This window comes from Carettochelys insculpta, chromosome 20 (assembly GCF_033958435.1).
Source record: "Carettochelys insculpta isolate YL-2023 chromosome 20, ASM3395843v1, whole genome shotgun sequence".
NCBI lineage: Eukaryota > Metazoa > Chordata > Testudines > Carettochelyidae > Carettochelys > Carettochelys insculpta.
The window spans coordinates 16,520,487-16,545,312 of record NC_134156.1 but is presented as its reverse complement, the minus strand read 5'-3'; the positions used below and the strand labels follow the sequence as shown (position 1 = coordinate 16,545,312).

The following is a 24,826-nucleotide window of genomic DNA, read 5'->3' as shown; positions in this document are numbered from 1 at the left end:
CAGTGCTGAGTCACCTCTTCTCTCCCATCATCTAGCAAATACAAGAGCATCTTCAGCAGGATGCTGAGAACTGGGTCTGATCTTCACTGGTTTTTACACCAGCAGTTCTGTAACTCCATGGACTTCAGTCAGCTACACATACGACAGTTATGAATTAGGCTACTTCTGCATCTAAGTAGACTGCTCAGAGTCGACCTTCCAGAGTTTGATTTTGCGTGCCAAGTATGGACACACAAAATTGACCTCTCAGGGGTCGCAGTCAACCCAATACTCCTCACAAGGAATAAGGAAGGTCAACATGAGAGTTTCTCCCATCAACTTCCCCAGTTAGCTGAGTGCAGCTATGTTGATTTTAGCTACGCAATTGCCGTAGTTAGAATTGTGTGTCTGTGGTTGACTTACTTTGGCTAGTGTAGACGTAGCCTTAGAGAAGAATCAGGCTCCATGCCTTGACACTTGGCAAAGGGACTGTCTTGGATTAGCGTTGTATTTTCCATTCCCAAAGACAGGGAAAGGCACTTAGATGGAATCTTACTCTCTGCCAAATTACCAGTTGCCTTAGGGCTTTATTGCTCAGTGATCTCCCCAGCTTTCTCTCAGCACATTCTTAAGTACCCCGCAGTCAATTTCATCTGTTACCCGACTCCACCCCAAACAGAGTTTTTAATATAAACATCCCTCCCCGCCCCATACGCACACACTTCAGTTTTGACGGTCATTTTTGTGCAATTTGAAATTTCCCTTTGATTCCCCTAGTTTCTTACAGTTTCTCATATTTCCATTATCCTGTCAGATAAAGGGTATCAACAGACGAAAGTGACCCACTGAATAAGTGCCCCCTTGCAGTGCCAGTTTTCCCATCCTGCTGATTGCAGAAGGAGCTTCTCAAATGTTAAAACAGGATCAATTTTCCAATGGCTTTTGGCCTTTTAAATGCTCCTTTCTTGCCTGAGGGCAGGTCTACACTGCAGCAGAAGATTGCATTAAGGGACACAATTCCGGATATGCTACGTATGTAGATGGAGTCGATGTACTTTAATTCAGGCTTTCACAGATCTCCACGAAGGGAGGTCAATGGGAGTGTTTGTTCCCATTGACTTCTCTTACTCCTGACCAGGGGCAGGAGTGCAGGCACCCGATACATTCGATTTAGTCTATCCCCACCAGCTGACTGTGGCAGGGTCAATCTTCCCTGTAGCAAAGATGTATCCTCAGTCTGTCCCATGAGGGTATTTGGTCACTTGCTTCTCCAAGAGGTCTCAGCTTATTCAGTTAGGCACACTCAGGAGAGCTTTGCACAGACGTCTAGCTCTGGTCCCATTACCATCATGCCCAAGTATTTATCAGCGCAACTGCTCACCTGAGGCAGTGGCATATTTTTATCTTCCATTTGATAGCTGGAGAATTGATGCAGCAAGAGATGAAGTCATTTGGCCAAGATCACAAGTGACTCTGGAAACAGAATCAGCTTCCAGGAGCCATGCTCCCTGTAAGCTGAGTGCTTAGGTGGCCACCCAGGAGATACTGAAGTGCTGCCTAACTAACCAGCATAATACCCGCAGTGCCCACAACCGGCAGCATGTATTTGTACTGGTGGTGCACAGCTGCACATGCCTTAGTGCACATAACAAAATTATTCCACCCATAGATGGAAAAACTTAGAGGGAATATTGTCCATGAGTCCCAATTTTTAACCACAAGACCAGCCTTCCTCCCATCTGAACTGTTCTTTGATTTCTCACCAGTTCCTCTGGCGCAGTTTCATTTCTCTGTCCTCGACATGCTGTGAGGGAACAACCCTGCCCTCCATAATGCCAGCGTCTTGTGGCTGACTTGCTCCATGTTCCATACGTTCTTTCTCTTCTGCATGGAGAGCTGTGGTTACCAGTGTGCAAACTGTGTATTTTGTCTTCTTAGAGGTGGCTACCCAGGAGGTGTATGTTTGAAATTGGGGTGAGGAACCTTTAAACTAGCAAGTGCCCTTGGTCCACAGGAAAAAAAAAATCACTCCCAGGCCACACGCAGCCCTGCAGGGTTGTATATGGACACATGGAGTGGAGCCAGGAATGAGATGTTCATAGTGTGGAAGGGGGCTCTGGGCTGGGACAGGGGGTTGGAGTGTGGAACAGGATGAGGGCTCCGAATGGGGATTTGGGTTCTGGGTGGGGCCAAAGGCATTGGAGTGTGGGAGTGGGCTCAGGCTGGAGCAGTGGGTTGGAGATGTGGGGCCTGTGAAAGGATTTAGGATGTGGAAAGAGGTTCTGACCTGGGCTAAGAGGCTCGGGGTGCAGGCTCTGGCTGGGCAGCACTTACCTGAGGTGGTTCCAGTCAGTGCTACCCTGAGGCTAAGGTAGGCCCCATCCGCTCAGCGAGCGGCCAAGCAGTTCTGTTTGGTGTGAGCAGCCTGTGCCTGCAGGTGTGTTCCAGCAGCTCCCACTGGCTACTCTACTTGGCCAATGGTAGTTGAGGAGCCAGCACTGGGGCAAGGGGCAGTGCTTGGTGCTGAGCTTCTCTAATCTCCCTCATGCCTGGGGCCACAAGGACATACCACAACTTCCTGCCCAAGGTGCGAGGATTTGCCATAGCCTGGATGAAATTGAGCAGCAGCCCACATCTAGCCCATGGACTGGCGGTTCCTCAGCCCTGTTTGCAATAGGAGAAATGTTGCCCAGCAGATCACGTTCCAGCCAGAATGGTCAGAGCTGAGCCCTACCCTAAATCCTGACTGAAGCACAAATCCTAGTTCAGAGCTGGACACGGCCTGCTCAGCCTCTTGCTGGTTTGGAGGGAGAAGCCTCTCGGACAGGGGCTCCCAAGCTTTTTGGCATCACACCCCCCCTTTTGATTTCTGAGAAACCCTCATGCTGCCCCCCACCTCTTCTTTACCATCATCCAACCCCCCTTTTAACAAAAAAATTCAATTCATAATTTAAAAGAGACACAAAGGCTTTTTCTAAAAATGTTATTTAAAATTAAAAATAAGCACAAATAATTTTTCTTGGCCCTTTGGTGCAGCCCCAGCACCCCACGTGCCTGAGACCTACACTGCCAGAGCTGCCCGCCTGAGCCCCATGCTGCCAGGGCCAGCCACCTGCTTGCCTGCCAGCCATACACCTGCCCACTGGCTGCCCAAGCCCCGCACTGCCAGGACCAGCTGCCTGCCCAACAGCCACCTACCGCAGCCAGGGGCCAGCCACCCGAGCTGCCCACTCAAGCCTCATGCTGCCAGGGTCAGCCGCCCACCTGCCATCTTGAGCTGCCTTAACCCTACGCTGCTGGGGCCAGCCACCCACCCACCAGCCCGAGCTGCCCAAGCCCCACACTGCTGGGGCCAGCCTCCGAAGCCCTGCTCTGCCGGGGCCAGCAGCCTGAGCCCCATGTGTGCTGCAAGCTGGCCGGACACCTGAACCCCACAATCCCTGCTAGCCACCCCCCAAGTCCCTCCCCTACCCTCCCACAAAACCAGGCACCCCCAGCCCCCATCTAACCCGATCCTCTTCCTCCTCCCCTCCAACCCACACTCCATCTCATTTGCAGAAGGCAGCCAGCTCCATGTAGGTCTTTGCTGGCTGGCTGCTTTTTATAGTGGCTGCATTGGGTCACCCACATAAAATGACAGGGGCTGAGAGCAAGAAGCAAAGGCCGGATCGTTCTTCAGGTGGTGGGGAGGATAGGTGGGCTGGGTCACCTTATGCACCCCCCCCCCAAGAATTTCTTCACAGCCCCCAGTTTGTGACACCAAGCTCTAGGAGCAGTGATCTCTGATTAGCTTTGCTATCTCTGACCCATCTCCTGAAGCCTGGTCCACTAGTATAAGAGACGGGGGGGCACCACCTTCCCTGGGTTTTAGTGATCAGTCCCTCCCCTCCTATCCCTATTCTGACCATTCCTATAGGCTCCCACAGCCAGTTGTTGCTGTGAGAACCTGGTGAATCTTCCCCCAGAATGGATCTATTAACTTACAAGTGCCAGGCCTTCCAGCTTGCCCTTGAGCTTGTGAAAGACCCATTAAATGGCAATGAAAACATTTAACAGCCATGTGCCAACCAGGAGGATGCCATTGTGTTGCGGCTGACTTGCTCTATGTTCCATAGGTTCTTTCTCTTCTGCATGGAGAGCTGTGGGTACCAGTGCGCAAACTGTGTCTTTTGTCCTCCAACAGTTTCTGCATTTATGGACAAAAGCAGTTGAGCATGACTGTGTCTACAGGACTTTGCCATCTGCTTCATGTAGCTCATTAGTTTGCCACTGAAGATTATAAAATCACCTCTCTCTAAAAAAAAAAACCACTTTTTAATTTTAATTACTATAGGCCGAAAACTTGCTTCCAAACTCTTTCTATCCACTCCTGATCTAATTTCATCCCCTCGTTGAAAGCCCTTCAAGGGACAACATTCCTCTTCTGCCAGATAGGTGGACAGATAAGTTTCCCTTTGACTATCTGATGAACTAGTTTTAAGAGACCCCTCCAGCAAAATGAGCACCTTACTACGTGTACATCTACACTACAGGGAAGAGCAACCTTGCAGCGGTCAATCTTCTGGGGTTTAATTTAGAGTGCCTAGTAGGGATGTGCTAAACTGAATTTACGGGGTGCCCCCCCATTGACCATGGTATTCCTGCCTCCCCCCATTAGGAGTAAGGGAAGTTGATGGGAGCACAGGCTCCATCGATCTCCTTTCGTGGAGATGGCGCAGAAACCTGAATTAAGGTACGTCGACTTTAGCTACGTAATTAACATAGCTGAACTCGTGTACCTTAATTCAACCTTCCCCTGTAGCGTAGAGCTGCCCTAAGATATAAAATCCATTGTTAGGCCTAAAATCTTTGGAAACATATTTCTAAAATAAATGCATGGTGAAATTTCATAAACATAACCATTGTTATGAAGATCACGCAAAATATATGTGTTCCCTTTTTCTAAAACCTTTGTTATGAATACACTAAACAGCTCTGACCAATTCATTTAAACTAATATCTTTGTTTCAGTTAGTTTAAATATGTAGTACTCAGGAATAATCACATTATGATGGCTTAAGAGTACATTTAAAATATAAAATCAGCTTAGAAATACTGCTATAGAAAATGTAAAACAGAGAAATGCTGCATCATGTATTCTGTTATATTTAAAGTGGTATGCAGGAGGCCAGCTGACTTGCCTGTACTACAAAGATTTTGCAAATAAATCTCTGACAAACTTTCAGGGTATATTAAAAAAAACCAAGACTGACATTTTTTTATTCACAAATTTTGTGCTTTTAATTAGATAACTTCTGCATGTCCAGTCTCCACAAACTGGCACGCAGTGGAAAACATGCTCCATTTTCCTTAGGAAAGGGTGTTTTTTTTTCAAGTGCCATTTGCTACATTTGGATTCAGGGGTTTGGCTGGAAGACGTGAGCAGAGAGGGGGAGGAATGAAAAGAGGCAAACGGGGGGAAGGGCAGGGCCTGGGCAAAACGGGGAAGGGGCCAGGCAAAGCAGGGGTAGAGTATGGTTGGAGATGCAGGAACTTGCCTTTCCAAGCAGCTGCTTTACCCTCCGCCCATGTCCTGAGGGTTCAGGTGAGTGGGCAAATAAAAGAACTGTCACCAACATTCTCAGTGAACTTCCCCACCTATGGCCCAGTCCAGCAACATGCTTATTTTCAATCCTGCGGCATCAGAGGGATTACCCGTGTGCTTAAAATAAGAAGCAGTTTTGGGGCCCTAGACTTATTTCTCCAAAGGCTCCTGCTGAGGAAGTCATGCAGAGGTGAGACAGTAGACAGCTCAGTGGCCAGACTTGGCCAACAGATACAAAGTACTATGGCCTATAACCACCCCTCGCAAATGAATATCTTACCTTTCTGAGTGCTGGGTGACTGTAGGCAAATAATATGACAGCATCTGGGAGATACACAGAACCTGTTGACCGGTTTGGGTGTTAATGCATCTATGGTTTGGTGAGATGCTTGTATGCACGTACCTGAGCTGGGAAACACTGTGTAGTGGATGTGGCCATAGGGTGAAATTCACACAGACCATGCGTCCCATAAATCCCCCATGAGTGCTCCTTTGAAAACACCAGCAATAGGACTTAAGTCCAGGGTAGGCAATAGGCGACCTGCACGCCAGACGTGGTTCACCAGGGTTAGCTTCTAGCAGGCTGACAGATGTTTCATTTACCTGCACATCCTCAGGTATGGCCACTTAGAGCTCCCATTATCCACGGATCTCTGTTCCCATCCAATGGGAGCCATGGGTGGATGGGAACACCACTTCACACAGTTCCTATTGGCCAGGAACAGCAATCCATGGCCAATGGGAGCTGCGAGCGGCCATACCTGTGGACATGCAGGTAAATACAGTGACTGGTAGCCACAAAGGAGCTAATCCTGGAGAAATGGGTCTGGCCCATGGGTTGCTTATTGCCAGCCCCTGACTTAAGTCATGCCTAGATCAAGGGCTGGGTCTCCGCACCCAGGGGGACTTCTGCCCCAACTGAGAAGGGTCATTCCTGCAGCTGGTGTCTGGAGGTGTGATCACCTTCCTGCATGGTACCTCATCCTGCATTGTGAAGTGTCCAGTTAAGCATCATACTGACTGGCAAGGTGGCCTAATGGAACTGATGTGACAACTGAAATGGACGGTAAACTAGCAGTTTTTCCTCGAGTAAATGTCTCTTGTCAGGTGGACCACATTTTACACTAAGCTTAGTGAAACCCTGCATGTTCATCCCCATCCATACTCTAAGCTACCTCACGTGACGGTGTGGGAAAGGGACGGCCTTAGTCACACAGGGCATGCCGCACAGCAGCAGCAGGGTAAACAGCTCTGTGGAACTGGCATATGTCTCAGGCTGAGCTCTGGCCCATCAGTTTCACTGACTGCCAGCATCATTCATGACTAGGGCATGGGAGGAACCATCTGGGCCTGGGTTCCTGTCCCAATTTTGCCACTGACCTACTGTGTGACTTTGGTCAAGACTCTGTGCTCAGTTTCTCCATCAGCTCTTTGGCTATATCAGGGGTCAGTCCCCCTGCACCTGGGAGCTTGCTCAGGGCCATGCCACCTGTGGCTTAACAAAAGACCAGCTAAAACCAGGTGGTTTTGCTTTGGGGGCCAGGTCACTGAGGTTGTTTGTGGGGGGGAGTTGTTTCTTTGTTTTTTGTTGTTGTGCTTTTGACTTGTGTGTGCCCCACGACTAACTTTTCTGTGGGTCAGTGACCCTGACTGAAAAAAGATCCCCCACTCCCACCCTGGTGTAACACCACCCACGGTGAGCTGCTAATGGTAGTCTTTGTGGGTGGATCATCAGCTGCCTTGAGCCCAGGAATGGAACTGATATATGGCTAGCGGTGGATTTTGATAGTGTGGACACCCTCCTGTAGCTGAAGAAGTGACTCCATGGTAATGATGGGTGAAGTGATCCCATCCTTGTGCATGTGTGTTTGCCCGACAAGCAGTTACACAGCTGTGCACATATATTTGCACATGTACTTGAAGTAGATCTCTGTTGCATAAAATCCAGCCTGACAGCACATGAGTTCCAGCCTCTGATGACTGTATGTCCTTTAGCAAACCACTAGACTCTTGTGATGGGCTAGGAGCAGGGGAAAGATATTGCAATGTGTATCATGGGAAAAGACTCCATACCTGCTTACACCTTGCAGGATTAGATCGTGTTATCCAGAACAATTTTCAAACCTGAATAGACAGACATGATAACCGGAGTGCTGTAAATAAATAAACATTCTTCTTCCAGGAGGAATTAAGTTTTTGCCAAATAGAACAGTAAAATTCATCCTCATCGGCAGAGAGGAAGAGAAATACTTTCCATAGAAATCTCCAGGGGATTTTGATCCCACATTTCTGGAATCTTCCTCAGGGAGGGTTTACATGCATTCCAGGGCAACTGGTTCCCTGATTGTCATGCATGATCTATTTAGCAGCAACCCCGGATGGCTGGAGAGAATTCAGCTGGCTCATTGTGCTTGGGGACGCCCAGCCTCAAAGCACGTATCAAAGGCATTGTTGGAGAAACCATTTCCTATCACCCAACTGCAGCTATGGGCCAGACATGGGATTGAGCTAAAAAGTGCCAAACTAAGTCTTGAGCCAAGCCCACCTCACAAATCAGCAACGTTCCCAGCAGAGGTGTTTTTCTGCCCATTAAAAACATAGACTGCCGGGAGTGAAATTTGCGGTGTGTTCAAATGCATCCTGAGCCCATCCCTATAGAGGCAGGGTACAGAGCATGGGATTTACATTCAGAAGACCTGGCCTCTAAACTTTAATGTTGGGCTTGTCATTTCACCTCTTTGTATCTCACGCTGTGTGTCTACTCTAGGGAAAGTAAGTTGATTGCAGATACTCAATTCTTGCTATGGCAATTGCATAGCTAGAATGGACATATCTGCAATCGACTTACCTGGCCATCTTCATTGAAGAAGGTTGATGGGTGAGTTTCTCCTGTTGATCTCTCTTACTCCTCGCATCTCACGAGGCGTATGGGGATTGATGCCGACCTCTGATAGGTCAATATTGGGCATCCCTACTAGATGTGCGAAGTCGAACTCTGTTGATGGGCAACAAAACAAAACCCTAAGACAGATATTTAAAATGCATCTTTGTACCCACTACACAAAGGCTGCTGCTCTCTCTATCCCAAGGACCTGATCCTACAATACGAAGCTCACAGCCGGCCACTACACTTGGTAATGTCAGAGCCTAATCAGCAGCGTTGACCGCTAACAACGTATTGTCTCAAGGGATAAAGCCCCAAAGAGATCGTTATAGTCCGAGAGAGAGAGAGAGAGAGAGAGAGAGAGAGAGAGAGAGAGAGAAAGTGCTACTTCCTCACAAATACTGGCTTTTTTCAGTAGCTACATTCTTGTGGAACAATCTTAACACCAGGTGATTGCCAAAAAGGTGGCTGGGTGCAGTTATCTAAGGCAGGCATCAGCAACCAAAAGAACAAGAAGAGCCATTTTTTTCCAATTTGATAAAAAAACCAATAATTCAAGTGCTGCAATGCACATGAATATAAGATGGTCCTTAATAAGTAACATCAAACCATACTTTTTGTAATCCCTATTTTAAGAACAGTGCACATATGATTTGTAATGCAATACACAGTTACTTCAGGATGTTCACAAACTTTTCACATGCTCTATTTCCTCACATGTTATGTGTGTGTTCATACTACCATCTTCCTGACTTTCACGCCTGAACCTCCTCTCTCTCTGAAGGATGCTTGCGGGGGTGGGGGTTAATCCAACATTTTGAGATCATATAACGTTTGCTATTTAGATCTGAGTTGTTTATTTTTTGGGCTTTTAAACGTTCACCATTTTTCAAAAATAATCAGGAGGGTTTTTTTTTTTTTACTTTGCAATTATAGTGTTAGGTGCCACAAAGAAGTCCTTAAAGAGCCAAATGCAGCTCCAGAGCTGCAGGTTGCAGACCCCCAGTTTAGGGGATGCATATCCTGGTTTCCCCTTGTTTTACTAGGGTTACTTTAGTTTAGCTCAAATCAGACTAAACTGAACTAAGTTCCCCTTAAAGCAAAATGAATTTGTCCACCAATTTAAAACAAGTGGTTTAAAACGTATTTTAATTGCAAGGCATGCCACTGGCTTATGTGGCCAGTGCCTTGAGACTTGTTTTAAAAAGATAGGCGCTTACCAGGAGAGCTAGAAAAACCCACTACTAAAGTAATACCTTTCCCACCCTCTCCATCCAAAGCAGACAGGTCAAAGATGAAGGCTTTGAACAGGATTGTATTTTGGGGGGTGGGGGAGGTGGGATGTGTTTAGACACAAACTTGCACTGACTTAAGTAAACTGGTTTAGATAAGCAAATGCACAAGACTGTGTGGACCTTCTTCTTTCAATTTGTTGCCGTTTAGCTTAAAGTGTTTCCTGATCAACTGACGCTGATGGCAACAAGGTCAAACTGACTGAAGTGTACACCTGGCTTCTGGCACTGGTTTCAATACCAGTGGTTTTAAAAAAAAATCACACCTTGGGTTTAACTGGTGGAATCCCGCATGAGCCAAGCCCTACAGCACTGATTCTCAAAGGGGCTAAAGGGTGTTAGGTGCCTAAATCCCCTTGATTGCCTATGGGAGTTGGGAGCTTTGGAAATCTCAGCTTAAATCTTTCCCATGTTCTCAGTATGAAAAAAAAACCAGACGTGTGGTAGTGATGAAACAAAGGAGGGGAATAAAGGGCATATTTTGCCCCCCCAAAGCACCCACTGCTGCCTTCATGGTGAGTTTTGAGGGTTCAGCTAGGATTATCATATTAAAAAAGAGGACACCACTGTGAGGGAGTGTCTCTACCAACTCATGTATTCATGTATTATAGTGTATCTTGTACATCAATACATGAGCTGGTAGATACTGATTCAGATCCACCCCCTCTTAGGGGTATCCGCTTTTTCGAAAGATCAAACCTAATAACCCTAAGCACAAAGAAAGCAGAACCAGCCCTTCAGTCTGCAAATGCTGAGATGGGAATGACTGTGACAGGAGAAATAAGCTCCAAAGTCTTCCTGTCCCATTTCCGGTTAATCACAAAATGGAGAAGGAAAAGGTAACCAGGAAGGTTAAGTCCCGATGTTCCAGCGGATTCATGGGCCTCATCAAATACTGAGAAGAGTTTTGCTCAAAGTGTTACAGATTGTCCAATACGTTACACATGAGTTAATGTCCCACTTACCTCCAGCATCAGGTGACTCTATTGTCTCTCTGGCACAGACACAGAAATAGATCTGCCACCTTGATTTGTTAGTTCATTGCATTTGTGTCACTGTGGCAGGTTGGGTTGGCATGGCCAGACAATCGATCACCTAACAGCTGGCTAATCTAACATTGCTGGCTGCTTCTGGTCCTCTCGCATTTCACTAGGCAAGCTGTAGCATTTCCTATGGGCAGCAAGGTGAGTGACCCATCCAGGAGAGAGCTAAACTACAGTGGGTCTCTTCCCTGCAATGCAGAGTGTTTGGTGTGACCTAGAGCAGTGGTTCCCAACCTTTTCAGTAGCATGGCACACTGCAAAGAGCCAGACAATTCCACGGCACACCCACTTTTTCTGCTGAATCGACGTCCCGTTTGCTTGCATTTACTATGGTCTTACTAGAGATGTTTGCAACGTAGCAGTGCATACAACAAGCGAAACAGGGATCAAATGTATGAATGTTTCAAATCCAGCACAGAATACACTGTCTTAGACAGTGAGCACAGACACATTTTCAAAATCTGCTCAATGCCGTACTAGGAATGCTGAGTAAATGAGTAACCACTGAAAGCAGCTCCCCTCCCTGCCAGCCTGCTGGAGCCAGGATGCGTGATTTAAATCGCATGCCAGCTCCGAAAGGCTTCTGCCTGCCCTCTCTCCCCCTTGCCACAGCAGGGAGTCGGGGGTGGCCTCCCTAACAACTCATTTGGGCCAGGAAGCAGCATGTCAGCTGTGTCATGGCACAAACGGGGTCCTGCGGGGTCAGCATTTCCCTTCACAGTGGCTCTGCAAAGTGCCACAGCAAGGGGGAATTGATGAAATTTCATGGCACCTTTGGACATTTCTCATTGCACACCAGTGTGCCCCGGCACACTGGTTGAAAACCACAGGGCTCAGGGTTGGATTGCGGGGCTGGGCGTCTCCGTTGCACACATCCCCATGCTTAATCAGTTAGGTCCTGCTGCACACAGTGGGGTGGGGGTGGGGAGTAGTGAAATGTACAAGAGGATCCTCTGGATGCAGGCAGACCTTCAGAAATTGAAACATATGACTTGAGTGTGACCTCATGGGCTACCTCAGGGTTCTGTCAACCTCCACGCCCCAGCTGTAACTGCAGGACTTGCTATGGCAGCGTTTGGCCTACAGGCTCACAGTCTGGTTAAGAGCGCTGCTCACCACCTGTGGCTTCTATTCATTTCAGACAGTTGTGGGTGCTTAGCATCCGCTGAACTGAGGACTGCATCAGCTTCACCTGCATCACTCTCCAGTAATCGGGTAGGATCCTTTCACATCAAAACTTAATCAAGAGATGGGTTCTTGGTGGGAGGGGTGGTGGTTTGCAAACAGGCCTTTTTGATGCTGCTATATGGGAAGAAAGTCCCAGGTAGTTCCCAGTTAGTTGAGGCCAGGCCTACACTAGGCCAAAAAGTCAATTTAAGATACACTATTCCAGCTATGACCATTAAGTATCTGGAATCAATGTATTGCAGATCGATTTTTCTGGCTATTCACGCAGCAGGAGGTCAACAGGAAAAACTCTTCCAATGACCACCCTTACTCCTCACAACAGCGAGGAGCACCAGGGTCAACTATAGAGCCCTGATGGTTCGATTTCATGCAGTCCCACTTGGTGCGCTGAATTGCATCCCAGAAGATCAATCCTGAATGAGTCAATCTTCCAGTAAGTATAGACATACCCTGAGATAAACCTAACTGAAAGTGTTTCTGCCTGAAAAGTGCAAAGGTAATTGATTTAGGTGAATTTTCCCCCACGGTGTTGCCAACTTTCATGATATTTCCATTCGCCTCTCGATATTTTTAAAGTCCCAGCTCCTGGAGTCCTGTTAGTATTTGAGAATCACAATATTCATTTAAAAAATAAAGAAAAGTGTTCCTAGCTCTTCTGGTTTTAAAGACTAGCTTGAAAACATGACTCAAGTGTAACCCAAAACCTTCACTGGCTAGAAGTCACATTTAAAAAGTTGTCTTTAAAAATCATGAGATTTTTTAGGGTAAAAAAATCAGGAATTTTTGTGGGCCCAATTAACAACTGTTGAATGCTTGGAGTTGGCAATATTGTATTTATTTTCTGTGCTTGGATTACTTGTATGTTATGAAAAAGAGCAGCTCACTTTATTGGACTTGTGTCAAACCAAACTGTAACATACACTACAAATTCTATAGTGCACTGGAACTGAAAACAAAGGGGTGAGGGATCACTTCAGCAGTACAGGCAGAAAAAAAGTACATTACGGAGGAGGAGAATTATAAGGTTTATTACATGTTTATGGCCACAAAGAAAATACTATATCTACATATCTATAGATGCACACCCTGTATGTTGCAATTATAGAACAAAATTGAGTTAGAGCTTTATATGTGCAATCCACATATGCTGATTTAGGAAGATATTTATTTCTCGGCTTTGAAATGAGGCTTGGCTTGACTTTTTAAAACTGGTCATTTGCTGACAGCAAGCCTGTAATTCAGAAAGAGGCAAAATCAGAAGTTTGCTGATGTGACAGCCTGAAAAACACCAAATCCCTGCACAGCCCTGTTTCACATGAGCAAACAGGACTTCCCAGCGATGGGATGTAGGGAAGTGGGGTAGATGTGGGGGCTGCTTGGGGAATTTGGGAAGATACACCTAAAACAACTTGGGAAAATAGTTTTGATTTCTCCCCCCTTTCATTATTGTCAAAACCACAATGGCACATTATTAAATCTGAATAAAGCAAATTAACTTGGAAACAACAGGATGAACCTCTCTAATCCGGAATTCTCTTGGCCAGCAACCTCTGTAATAAGGTATGATTTTAGTTAGCCAGACAACCACTTAGCCTGGGTGTGGCCAAGTTTCCTGTGGGCCCATAGAGTTTGTTTACAGTCACCAGTCCAGGCACTCAGTATTCTGTACCATTATTTAGCTCTAATTTACCCTTAAATCTCTTCTACAAGCCCAGTAAGCAGTGGACGTGTTGGTAATGTGCTAGACAATATCGACCTCTGGTACAAACACACCTCCTAGGACTGGAGGGGACCTTGGGAGGTCATCTACTCCAGGCCCCTACCCTCTTGGCAGGACCAAGCACCCTCCTTGACATCTATTTGCCCTAGGTCCCTAAATGGCCTCCTCAAGGATTGAGCTCATAACCCTGGGTTTAGTGGGCCAATGCTCAAACCACTGAGCTAGTCCTCCCCCACCAGCAAATTCTCTCGTCCAGCACCGGTTAGGTCCTGAGGGTGCTGAACTAGAGTATTTCAACCTGTGCAGCCATCAAAGAAAGCTATCGTTCTATTAAATTCTTGGGCCAGTTTACTGTCATCAGAATTTCCAGAGCTGAAGAAGTGGGTCTGTCCCACGAACGCTCATCACCTAATGCATTATTTTATTAGTCCCGAAAGCGCTACAGGACTGCTTTTTTATTTCGTGAAGATACAGACTAACCTGGCTACACTATGTGACTATTGGCCACCAAAGAGTTCCACTCCTGCCTGCTTGCTGCATGCCCAAAAAGCTGTCATGGCTCCCCAAATAATGAGTAGGAATTCACAAACAAGTGGAATAGAGAGTCTTTAGCATATCAGGACCAGGGTCTATTATAACATCTGTTAAAGGCAAGAGCAGGAGCTTTTAATACATACTGTTTCACTGTCCACCCACTGCGTTCCATTAATGGTGGTAGGTACTTAGAGACTAAGTAGTTCAGTCATGGCTCTTCCAGGGTAGTCAGACATGCACCTAAATGGGTTTCACACTCTGGGCTGTAGGCCTTTCTGAAAATTTTCCTGAAAGCAATTTGCCCAAGGGTCCCACAGGATGCCTGTGGCAGAGATGAACCCAGCTATGCTGAGCCCACATCCAGGGCCTTAGCCATAAAACCTCCTTTCTGCCCATGAAATATAAATGATAACCTCAGATGGGTACGTGAATTCCCAGATTGCAGCCGCCCCCAATCTGTGTGGCATGTGGAGAAACTTTGTGGGGGGCGGGGGCAGCTGGGGCCTGGGCCAGCACCCCTGGGGCAGGGCAGGAGCACCACTTCATTTCATTGTCAGTCCCAGCGCCTTCGCCCGCTTACCCCGTCCGTGTTCCCCACCTCACAAGACCCTGGGTCCCATACCCAGCCGGGGTAGGGGAGCATGAGGTAAAAAGTTTGAGGATTATTGATTTAAAGGGAAAGCACAAGCTGCTGGTGTTCTTCGCTGCCAGAGGTGAACTAGGGTTTCAAAAATCAAATGCTGACTCCCGAAAGAACCAAGGTTTGGCGCAATAACTGCATGTATACAGCGTGTTCTGCTCAGGAGCCAAAGGAAACCAGCAACAAGCAATTCTGAATTCAAAGAAAGAAATTCACAACTGTGGCCACTTCGCCGCTCTCCTGAAAGCTGCCACCAGCTGTTTAACGCGCCAGAGGTGGTTTAAACTCTATACCTTGCTTTTACATCTACTGCCCCCAAACGGGTTGCTTTTGTGTCCTCTGTGGTGTTTGGTACACAGCCATGCCAGCACACAGCCCAGGCTTCCTGTCACAATACACAGCTGTAAGACGGCTGAGTGGGGCTGGCACTGGCTGACAGTTCTGTCTCATCATGGACTCATGCGCTTTTCACTAATGCATTCCATCCACCCCGGCCTAGAGATTTGCCAGACAGGGAGCAAACAGGCAGCAAAGGAAAGGAAGCATTTAGTTTGCTCCCGTGAAAGGGGACACGCTAAATGAAGAGGAAGTAAATTACACAGCCCGTGCCCCCTCCCCCACACCTCACACACCTCAGCTGGCAACTCTATTAAAAGCCTAGAACATGCCAGAGAAATTTGCAGGACGTGTGAATCAAAAGTTTTAAGTGACATCAGGTGAGTGAGGTCCATTTCAGGGACCACATCAAAAGAGCTTTAAAAAGAGCCAACAAGGCTGAAAAAATCATAATTCAGAAATTCACAATTCAAAAACTCATGGCACATCAATGCTGGAGCATTTTTTGCAGGGGAGAGGACAGGGAAAATTAAATCAAACGCAGCTGAGTATGAATGAGATGATTAACAATCAAACCAATCTGTGTTAACCAAAGCAACACAGCAATGGCAACACTGCTGGCAGAGTCAGTAATGGAACTACTGGATGAGAAGACAAATTAAATCTGTTATTAGAGTGTAATAGGACAGCAGATCTTACCCTGCATTTGTGGGTGAAGCAGTTAGGAAACTGACATAGTGTCTTTCACCCCAAGGTTTAAAAGAACTTGGCAAACAATCTACAAAGTGATTAGAGCTTCATACTGCCCGTTGAGGGTGGTAAACTGAGGCATAGAGCAGCTATGTGACTTGCAGAAAGAAGTGGTGTGAGTCAATAGCAGGCTCAGGCGTGGAATTCAGGCATACTGGCTCTAGTTTGTCCCACGTAGCTTTTCGTAGCTGTTCTACGTGACTGACAGTAGCGTTATAGGCATGTCCATAAACCAGCCAATTCCAGGTGCAGGCAGGCTGCGTGACTCTACCACGCTTGATGGGCAGAGCTGGAAGGGCTGGACTGGGCTGTCTGCACATTAGCGGGTCCTTTAAACCCTCCAAGCAAAGCAGCACATGGAAATCCTTGTGTAACTTGTGGAGTGGCTTTTCTGGACCCTGCCTCTGCCCTTTGGCCAGAGGCCCTGCCAACGCTGCAGGAGCAGAATTTACATCCTACTGCCTAGTCTGCTCCGGTTCCGTGCTTGTACCTGCCATTGCTAACACTAGGTAGGGTGACTAGATAAGAAATGAGTATGGGCAGGGGGAATAGGCAGCCTTTTTAACACAATGCCCCCAACATTGGGATGCTTCTGCTAGTAGCTGGACAGCTGATCCCTGTCACTAGGTATGTGACATGCAGAACCAGACTGCTTGTAGCAGAATGAGTTAAGGGGTACCTCTATGAAACAAGCAATCCAGCAGCGGTGAGCCTCAGAGCCCAGGGCAACAGGCTCAGGCTCATGCTCTGCTAAATAGAGCCCTGTCACTGGTTTGGTTCAGGCTGCAGCAGGTGGTAAAACCCCTCCCTGGCCCCAGGCCACAGAGCCCCACTCTTGGCTGAGTTGGAGGCTACGTGACTGTTAATGCTGCAGCATGTGCTCAAGTCTGTAGACCTGGGTTCTGGGCATCGCTGCTGCGAGATTGGGTTTTTCTGTGTAGCTTTCCCTTTAGTGCTCACGACTGGTGTCAGGAGAGCTGTGGGCCAGCCCTGCGCTGCCATGGAAGTCCCGTGTGTGTGGTCTACTGAGAGCTGATGGAGGTGCAAACTATCACATTAAGCATGTGTGAGTGGTAGGGGGGAATGGGGAGGGTGGTTCCTGGCCCTGCTTGCAGGCTAGGGGGCTCTGTAGTGAAGCACCTGAGGTGCAGCCATGTGAACAAAACGTGATTTGTATTTTCTCTTCCTATCATACGAGCTCCTTTCTCCTGTCAGCCTGTTTGACTGCACTGCACACTGAGCTGACACCTTCAGAGAAGTACCCCTGGTGACTCCAAGATCTTGTTCTTGAGGGGTACCAGCTACTTCAGTACCCCCCACTGCATATCTAGCGTAGGCCCCTCTGTATACAGGAGCCTCTACTGGTTACTATGTGCTGCAATCTGTCTCTAGAGACTACAACTCCCAGGAGGCTGTGGGAAAGAGAGAGGGCTTTTCAGCGAGGCTGGAAAGAAGATGGTGGCCTCGTGTTGGAGAGTTGAGGCTGATGGAACAGACCATTTCCGGGAAGTGTGAAGTTTTTTCCCAACCAGGAACTGCACTGGGGAGCTTCAGTCTGCTAATGAGAGACCCTGCAGGGAAGGAACCTCATCTGTGTCTGTTAGAGCGCTGCAGAGGCCCGCTCCAGGTCAGAGGGGCTTGTTGCCTTGCCTGGACTCTGGCAATCCAGTGGACAATGGCTGCGCGCCAATGCAAGCAAGTAACTGGAACTTTGATAATTAAAGAGTGTACACTCTGGGGTGGGAGATCTGAGGGCAGTGCACAGGCCACTTATGTTTCGTTTATTTCTGTACATATTGTTAATTGATTTCATTCATGTATAGTCTGTAACCCTGTCACCTTAAGTTCCCAAGTAAAGGTGTGTGTTGATTCTTATGTGGTCTGTTAGATATATACTGTTTATAATTGCTGTTTGGGAATTAAAGCCAGATTATAATGGGAAAGGCACACTGTTAAGTGTGTACAGGGGCCAGCCAGGTGGAGGCACCACCATTTCACAGAGCTTTAGAAATCAGAGTGAAAGGGGGATTTCCAACTATCCAACATCATCCCTGGCACTCAGGATCTCCTTTAATATTGAACCCGTCAGGCACACAGACATACAGCTGAGTGCTGCCTGCTACCAAGTAACCCAGGGAGGAGAGAATTTCCAATGTGCATGACTTTCCGCTTATCGTCCCTGACCTTCCTCTGCTGCTGCATTGCTGAGTCACCCAGTTATGTGAGCTGCTACTCCTCATAATCTGCTTTGGATTTAACAGTCTTGAATAATTGTGGATCATCTGCCCATTTTGCCACGTCACAGTTCGCCCCTTTCCAGATCATTTATGGGTACGTTAAGCTGCACAGGGCCCTGTGCACAGCTGTGGGGACACTGCTGTTTACCTCTCCTGCTTCTGAAAACTGACTTTTTATTTGTACCCTTTCTTGCCTCTCTTTCAGCCAGATGCTGATCTGAGGCTATGTCTACACTAGCAAAGTAAGTCAAATGCAGATACACAGTTCTAGCTGCAGCAGTTGCATGGCTAGAATTGACCTATCTGTGCTCAGCTTACTTGGCCTTCCCTACCAAACAAGGTCAACAGGAGAGTTTCTCCCATCTACCTCCCTTACTCCTCTTGTCTCAAGGGGAGTACAGGGGTCAACTGCGACCCCTGAAGAGGGCGATTTCGTGCATCCCTACCAGATGCGCGAAATCAAACCCAGGAAGCTCGACCCTGAGTGGGTCAATCTTCTGGGCTAGTGTAGACATAGCCTGAGAGACGACCTTCTCACTTATTTCATGGCTATTAGTATCCTTCAGAGCCTTTGGTGAGGGCCTTGTCAAAGCCTTTCTGAAAATCCAAGTACACACGAAGCATTAATAGCAGGGACTGTGCAATAAAAATCCAAACCGCATGTAAAACACATGCACTGTAAATCAGAAGAGGATTTGGGGCAACAACAGATGGTGAGGCATGCAGGCAATAAACTTAGACTGTCAAATCTTCAGGCCATTACCAATGGGGTGGGGCAAAGGGGCCACCTGTCCCAAGGGCTGGTGATTCAGAAGGGCCTGGGGCTCCCCTCGGCTGCTACTGCAGTAGCAGTGGTGGCTGGAGTGGATTCAGATGCTACCCAGTTGATTAGCAGAGTGCCTACAGCAGGTAGCCTGGGTTTCTATCAGTGGTGCACATCTGCACATATCTTGGTGCACAGAACAAAATTATTCTGTCCTTGGATGGAAAAAATTAAAGGGACCACAGCCCCAGGCCTTTGAAATTGCCACTGGAGCTCCAAGTGGCACTGAAGAGCTGGCTGGGGCAAGGCTAGTGCCAGTCCTGCCCGCTTCTGCATGAGGCCCTGCCCCTTCTGGGAGCACAGTGCTCCCCCACCCACCTGGGCCATGGGCCCAGTGATTCTGTTGCCTCCTCCCCATGTTCAGGACATGGACATTTGCCAGGATTTTATAAAATGAATAGATATTTGGGCAGCCTCCATATTTGGGTGCCCAGCTGGAGCCACCTTAAAGGGGTATGATTCCCAAGGGTTGGGTGCGCTGCACTTTCAGAAAAATGTGGCCTCTTTAAGGTAGCTCCGGTTGGACACCCAAAATCACGAGTCATTTTTGCAACTCTTGACACATTTTTTCATGAGTTTGTACAGCCCCTAGCACACAGAGGAGCTCCAATTTGGAGTGGGGGTATCTGGGCTCTGCTGTGCTATAAACAAACTCTTAGGAACGGTACCTAAAGAAATTCTTTCCTACTGAGTCACGCCTTGGTTCCTGCCAAATAGAAGGGAGGATTCCCTTTTTTTTCTTCGTCCTCGAGCAGTTTGTTGTAAACATCGCCAGAAAAGCACTAGCACAGCAATGTTCATGCAGCACTTTGGTCTCAGTTTTCCTGCAACAAACGAGTGGAAGGTAATTCGCTTTGAAGTGGTTTCCTTAGTTACATGAGCTCGCAGCACTGGCTTCTCCGTTGTATACACTTTTGGAAATGGAATGTGGCTCAAAGAGCCCACCTCAAAGCAGATCTGGGTGTAGGCTGCTTTTGCATAGCAAGGGCTGAGCCATTGAGGCTCTTGGTAATAGAGAACTTGCTGATTCTGATCTGTCACCAGTGGTGCCTGTAAGCTGGGCGCTCAGGTGGCCACCCAAGGACGATTCCAGTGCCACCGTGTTAATGAGCAGAGCACCCAAAGCTGGCACACATGTTTCTACTGGGTGCACATCCCCATGTGGCTTGGTGCACATAACAAAATTTATTCCCCTGTGGATGGAAAAAATTAGAGGGAACCCTGGTTGACATTTACCTTCAAATGGCCTTTGAGGTTTGATGCTGCTGGGTGCTGAAGGCTGTGCTGAGCCCTTCTACTCACTTGGAGGAGCAGAAGGTTGTAAGACTGAACTGTAAGCGAACGGTGCTCAGCAATGCACGGACTTAAGCCCTGAGAGTTAAATCCATATGAAGGGAATCTGAAGAACTGGACTCGTTTCATGAACTCTCCAAAGTAGGAAATATTTCTAAAGCTATGTCTGCACTGCAGGGTTTTGTCAACGTTACTGATTTCAGTGCGCTAATGTCTAAATAAGGGCTTGTCTATATTACGCAGAACATTGACCTGGTCAGGGTTGATCTTCTGGAGTTCAGTTTTGCACACCTGGTAGAGATGCATCTGTCTGGGGTCAGCAGTTGACCCTTGTACTCCTGGTTATCCCGAGGAGTACAGCAGGTCAACAGGAGAGTTTCTCACTGAAGACAGTCAGATAAGTTGATTTCAGATCTGTCAATTCTAGCTACGCAACTGCCGTAGCTAGAATTGTGTATCTGAAATCAACCTACTCCCCTAGTGTAGAGCTGGCCTAAGTAATGTTGGAAAATCACATTTACGCAGTCACAGCATTGCAGAAGGAGCCTTCGCATGAGCCAGTAACAGCTGTGCTTTGTTCACACCCATTCCTTTTCAGCCTGGAAGCTGGGGGGCCATACAACTCGGGGGGCGGCGGGGGACTGCCCCTTCACCCACTGGTAGTGGCGCAGTGCTGACAGTGAGTGTTGGGGTGGGAGATTCTGGGGGGCATATGTGCCACCCCCCGTCCATCCCCCACAGGTCACCCCTGAGAAAAAATATACACAGCTGACTGCACAAATAGCTGTACCTTGCTCTTACTTGTCACCGATGTGTTCATTATGGACAGGCAGGAGGTCCCAGCTGAGAACAAAAACAATAATAACCCTTGTAAAATTAGTATTTCTATGCATAAGGCTGCCATCAGTCTCCTAAGGCAGTGTTTTGTTGGCTGTGGCTATGGGTAAAGTTCTGACCGTGCCTTCAGAACTCAAATTAATAAATAATCTCACTATGGATTAAGAACTGGTAAAAAGAGGAGGTCAGAGACAGCCATTACAGGGATTATAGTGGACTACAAGCTAAATATGAGTCAACAGTGTGATGCTGTTGCAAAAAAACCAAACATGATTCTGGGATGCATTAACAGGTGTGTTGTGAACAAGACACGAGAAGTCATTCTTCCACTCTACTCTGTGCTGGTTAGGCCTCAGCTGGAGTATTGTGTCCAGTTCTGGGCACCGCAGTTCAAAAAAGATGTGGAGAAACTAGGGAGGGTCCAGAAAAGAGCGACAAGAATGATTAAAAGTCTAGAGAATATGATCTATGAAAAAAGGTTGAAAGAATTGGGCTTGTTTAGCTTGGAAAAGAGAAGATTGAGGGGAGACATGATAGCGGTTTTCAGGTATCTAAAAGGGAGTCATAAGGAGGAAGGAGAAAACTTGTTCTTCTTGGCCTCTGAGGATAGAACAAGAGGCAATGGGCTTAAACTGCAGCAAGGGAGGTTTAGGCTGGACATTAGGAAAAAGTTCCTAACTGTCAGGGCAGTCAAAGAGTGGAATAAATTGCCAAGGGAGATTGTGGAATCTCCATCGCTGGAGATATTTAAGAACAGGTTAGATAGATGTCTGTCAGGGATGGTTTAGATAGTACTTGGTCCTGCCATTGGGGCAGGGGGCTGGACTCGATGGCCTCTTGAGGTCCCTTCCAGTCCTAGTGTTCTATGATTCTATGTCGTGAAGCAATCCCAACAAGCTCATACTCCTATGGGACTTGTCCTAGAAGTGACATCAAGTATAGCATCCCCCTTGGCTGGTAATAGCTGGAAGGTGGCCATCTTTTGTCTAGTGTGGTTGTCCCCACACTATGCTAATAGAAAATGGTGTGAGCCTGGCCTCAAGGAATTCACAAAAGCTGACAGAACATAGGGGAAGAGACCTAGCATGTAAATAAGTGGGTTGGGGTGGGGTGATTGACCCTATCTGGGTGAGACAAAGTTATCTGTAGTTCCACTTATTCCTCTGCTGTATCCTTATCCATTTGCTAGTTTCTCCTGTAGGTCAGACTTTCAGGAAGGACTTGGAATTCAGAGAGTAGTGGAATTGCCTGACACATGAGCTCAGAAAGAATGAGAAGTCCTGTGGAACCTTATAGATGAACAGTTTTTTCGGAGCATAAGCTTTTGTGGGCAAAGACCCACTTTATCAGATTCACCTGTGAAGTGGGTCTTTGCCCACAAAAGCTTATGCTCCAAAAGATCAGTTGGTCTACAAGGTGCCACAGAACTCCTTGTTTTTTTTCGTGGATACTGACTAACATGGCTACCCCTCTGATATGAGCTCAGAAAGAAGGTTCCAGAAATAGGTGGCTGTGCGGTAGAAGGCACAGAGACATGTCCCTGAGAAACTGACAGACTGGCTGCTGAGGTAATGGGTGGCAGAGCTGCCCAGCACCCATTTGCTCTGGGGGGCCTGAGGGCAGAGAGGCTCGTGACACCAATCCTTCAAACATGGAAGGCCCTAATGTAGTTGACACCAGGCTGGCTCTGAGTCAAGCTGCCCTCATCTGCTCCATGACAATCCATCCTGCTCTCTTCCATCCAGTGTAGTTCAGAGGCTGGGGGAGACCTGAGCCTTGTATTTAAAAAAGTACACGTGGTTCCGATGTTGCGTGAAAATGTTCCCCGTTAGGCGTCCCTCAGCCATACTGAAGAGCAGCCCACTGAAAGCGGAGGGGACGTTGGAAGGGCTGGAGAGCACCTGATTGGGCACATGCTATGAATTCTTTTCCACAGCTGTTGGTTTGCCTTGCAGATGGGTTCACTTCGCAGATGGGTTTGCCTCAATGGTTACGTGAGTTCAGCCATGTGAGGAGATGCACAGAAGCACCAGAGATAGCTCATCGCGCCACTGAGTGGAATCCAGCCTGGGCGTGGGTTGTGTAACCTTTCAGGCCACAAATAACCATCGAATTCATTGCTTCTGTGTCAGTGTTTATTGGGCGTGAGACCGTGGCCATGCTCCAAGTCTTCTCCCTGGGTCACTGGAATGCTGGCGCTTCGTCCAGTCTGTTTACACAGCTCTCTTGCGCCCACAGTTCGTATTAACACCCTGTGCAATGCCAAAGAGAATCTTTTCCATTCTTAATCTTTGGTTAACAAGGTTGTTCAAGTCATTTGCTGCTTTGTTCAAACCAAACAGAATTTTATACAACGTACTGGGCAAAGGCTGTGTTTGAAGCAGTCTTTCATCTCAGTTCTAGGTCAGAATCATGTGTAAACAATTACATTTTATCAGCTTCACTGCAGACTAATGTATTTGCTGGTGTATTTTTAGCAAGATATAAGTGCTTTAATATTATTTTAAACAGGTTCTGTGGGACAAAGTAGAACTAAGTCCTCACTGGTATAGAAAGTAATTTTTAGATCCAGCAAAGAATGATGCATGTGCTTTATACATTGTGAGTTGGTGCATTAAAAACAACAAGAAGATGCATCTGAGGAAGTGGGTTTTTGTCCATGAACACTTATGCTCCAAAAGATCTGTTAGTCCATAAGGTACCACAGGACTTCTTGTTGTTTGTGAAGATACAGACTAACTCAGCTACCCCTCTGATAGCTGCGTTAAGTTCAGCGAGACTACTAGGCAAAATGTGTAGTAAAGCTAAATGTCTGTATGCCTGTGCAGGATGGCGACCCAGGTGGTGTATTTCATAGCCACTTTATAGGATATTATGTTCAATCAGTGGTTCCCAACCTTTTCACTAGTGCAGCCCCCCAAAGCATTTGCAAGCCCCCCCATCAAAGCCAATTCTAGCCACTATGTACATGTCATTAAATGAAAAAGGAAACCCCAACACAGCTTTTTGGACAGCAATTTCTAACCTGATTGGAAGAATATTTAATTTAAAAATAAGAATTGATTGTAACTTTGCAATTTATTTCACCTTATTTTCCATGATCATTTTTATTTATCTTTTTTTTTCTTGGGGACCCCCCCAACCCCCCACAATACTCTCACAGCCTCCAGGTTGGGAACCACCTCATTAGATTATGTGAAAATTTTAGAATCACATCTCTTCCCTTACCAAGCAATTCACTACATAAGGCATGGTTGTAAGAACACTAAATTAAAGTTATCTAAAACCACAGCATTTGCTGCAAGTGACTATATCACAGCATAGGGGATAACCCAGCATTTTTCCTACAGTTAGAATAGGAAGTAGCTGTGGTACCTCAGATTCTGTAATGGGGAAGCCATTGGTGACTGTTGGTGTTTTAATGGATACCACGAATTTGTTCATGTGACAAGACTGTGTAAGCCCATTCGGCACATATGCTACATGGGACTTCAGAGGGGTTTTATGTTTGTAAACATCAGCTCAGCTAATTCATTTCTGTAGGAATTAACTTTGCTAATGTGAAAAGTCACATTATAAATTGTGTTGCCCTCAGGGAGGGGGAGATCTGAATAAATTTTCCCCATAATATTGCTGGATACAAGAAGTGACCCCACTCTCCCCTCCAAAAAGGCTTTTAATGGGGA

The 24,826-nt window shown here is 47.0% G+C and overlaps 1 long non-coding RNA gene across 1 annotated transcript in view; it reads left to right on the top strand.

Annotated features, from left to right (window-relative positions):
• Positions 1-23,705, top strand: part of LOC142023522 (uncharacterized) — a 115,977-nt gene extending 92,272 nt beyond the window's left edge. The window contains exon 3 of the long non-coding RNA XR_012648250.1: positions 23,096-23,705. This is a non-coding gene — a long non-coding RNA (uncharacterized LOC142023522). The remainder of the gene's footprint in view (positions 1-23,095) is intronic.
• Positions 23,706-24,826: the final 1,121 nt, after the last annotated feature.